Source organism: Rhyacophila brunnea, unplaced genomic scaffold (assembly GCF_057557595.1).
Source record: "Rhyacophila brunnea isolate RB1 unplaced genomic scaffold, BYU_Rbru_1.0 scaffold_105, whole genome shotgun sequence".
Lineage (NCBI taxonomy): Eukaryota > Metazoa > Arthropoda > Insecta > Trichoptera > Rhyacophilidae > Rhyacophila > Rhyacophila brunnea.
Genome location: NW_028232758.1, coordinates 279,558 through 282,624, shown reverse-complemented (window position 1 = coordinate 282,624; position 3,067 = coordinate 279,558).

The following is a 3,067-nucleotide window of genomic DNA, read 5'->3' as shown; positions in this document are numbered from 1 at the left end:
TCCGAGGAGTAGTCCATGTCCATTGTTATTAATATGGACTTCATGTATGATATAACGAGGTATGTACAGTTTTTTATCCTGTATACCTCGTTTTGTCTCTTGCAGACATATAATGTCTGGTTTTTCTTCACCTAGTAATAGGTTAAGTTCTTCGTTTTTAGACTTTATACCATTAATGTTTAACGTCATAATTTTTATTTTTTCCAGTGGTTCAAATTTATGCCCTTCTAGATTTATGTTTCTATTCAGGCTCTGTTTTTTGAGCCTGATATCACATTTTTTTAATAGGTTTTTTTCAACCGTGTTTTTATTATATTCAGCATCTTTTTTGATGCTGATTCGAATATAATTTGACACTGGTTTATTTATCCTTTTTATTTTGAAATCTTTATTTTTGATTTCTTTTAATAATACCGGGTATATATTTCCTGGTTTATTAATTGTATTTGAATTGCAGATGAAGTGATTGGCTTCTCCTTTATTCTCTTTTAAATTGACAGTCTTGGCTTTATCAATATTATTGGTCTCTTTTATTACATCTATGTCGATGTTTTGAGAGTTATTAAATCTACTATTTTTTTTATAGATAGTATTTATTTTTTCAGTATGGTTATTACTGTTCATAATTTTAACACATTCTACATTATTGATGGTGTTTTGTACATTTTTTTTACAGAGAATATTTTTTGAATTAATATTATTTAAATCTGTAATTACATGTTTTTTATTATTAATATAATTAATATTTTTTATATTTTTAATTTCTTTAATATAATTAATATTTTTTATATTTTTAATATTATCTTTTTTAATATTATTTTTAATACTATTTAAATTTTTAGAGAGGTGTTCTGCTTTATTTAGGCTTACTCTTTCTTTTTTACAGAGAATATTTTGTGAATTAATATTATTTAAATCTGTAATTGCATGTTTTTTATTATTAATATAATTAATATTTTTTATTTCTTTAATATTAATTATATTATTAATTTTATCTTTTTTAATATTATTTTTAATACTATTTAAATTTTTAGAGAGATGTTCTGCTTTATTTAGGCTTTCTCTTTCTTTCAGTAACTCTGTCAATTTAAGCCTGCACTAGGATTATTCCCAGTGCAGTTGCTTTTTTCATTTGTCAGAATGTATTCCTCTTCTAGAGCTCGGGTGTTCCCAGTTTCGAGGTCATGCTAAGCTTAAACAAATTTAGAAACATTCGATAAAATAAAATGAAATTATACTTAAAGGATAAATTTATTTTATTTTACTTAAATATAACATCACAGTATAATAATACTTAGAATCCTCGTATTTTCTATTTATTTAATTGGTTTAATAATGAAATTAACATATACGACTTCCATCAATATACTTCAGATAAAAAACTGAAATTTTTTAATTTGACAAGTCTTGGTATTTTATAGTCAGAAAAATTATCATTTTAAAATATTTTAATGTATACTCGTTGTTTTATAGTTTTTCTGCTGATATTTACTTTCGTTCTCGTTAATTATTTCTTCAATTATATTTATTTATCGGTGTAAATAATTTATTCCGTCAATATATATTTAAATTTGTAGGATCTGATACTTGGAAATATTCCCCTTGGTTTAGTCGGTCTTTGAAAAACTTCATGTCTCTATTACACCCATAATATTCTGAATTTTGAGATTTGAAAGTAGTATTAAAATGATTACTGCTTGAATTGACGCTATAACATGCTGATTGGTAGGATTTGCAGCACAAATAAAGGTTTGATTTGGTTTTATTATTATTTTTTTCACAGCAGGAATATATTTCCTCAATGATTTCGAGCATAAAACTTACTATTTCATTTGTTGTTACGTTCAGATATATTTTACCAAATTTTTTTTTCTCGACAATATCGAGATGAAAATTATGATTTTGACTAAACAAAACAAAATACGAAACTTTTGTTTTAAAACTTAAAAACTTTAAATGATGATTATCATAGTATATTATTCCATCATCAGATTCTTCAACTGAGCTATTCTCGTTTTTAGAGCAAAAGCAACCACCGAAGTATTTTTCTGTCGGCTTTTCATCAAATATTCTTCCAATTCTCTTTTTGTATAGATCATAAGAAATATTTTCATTTGAAGACGAATTAGACTTTTCGCAAGTCGTGATTAATGTGTTATCATAAATATTTTCATTTGAAGACTTATTAGACTTTTTGCACTCCATGGTCAACGCATCATAAATATTTTTTAATATTTTTCTATCTTCATTTTTTTTATCGTCGTGTGTTAAGATCTTCAATCACCAATTTAATAATTGAGAAATCAGCGACTTCTATCTTTCTTAACTTTCCAACTATTTCAATTCTATCGCTACTGACTTCGAAAATATGAAACTGGTTCGGACGTAAAAGAGCCAAAAAGTTTATGATTGTTATTTTGGTAGATGACAAGAATAGCTTCTGAACTAGCCACAATTCGTTGGGATCTCTTCCTTCTACCTGCTTTTCTTCGATAGAAGCATCTTCGTGCAGATGAAATATAGCAATTTCATTACTTTGTTGTATTTCTGAAACTATATTATCTGCTGCTTTGATCATAATTATTTTTATGCTTAGGAGCAAAGAATATTGAATAGTTCTGAATGTGTTTGTCTTTTTCATAAAATCGTTCATGTATTTCAATAATGCTCTTTTTGGTTGCTGATTGAAGAATTTCCTTTTTCTTCGTTTTTGGGTAACGGTTTATAATTTTTAATTTTAAAAATATGAATTTGTGCGATAAAATTTTTATATTTTTTAAATTGCACAATAAATTTCGAAGTGGGGTGTGAATATAAAGGATAGAAAAAATATTATCAAAAAGAAAAGTCACAATAACAATTGCCCTTGGATCTATTTTCGACTCTACTCTTGAAAAATATAATTATAACAAACCGATAGCTTACTTACAAATATGAAATACGTAAATTACAATTTGTTGTTGTTAAAATTATTTGCTTAGCATACAAGAAACGAAATTTGAAAAATCTTAAGTTTCTCTAAACATAGAAATCACAAAATATAAGGGTTGGATTTTTATGGTATGCG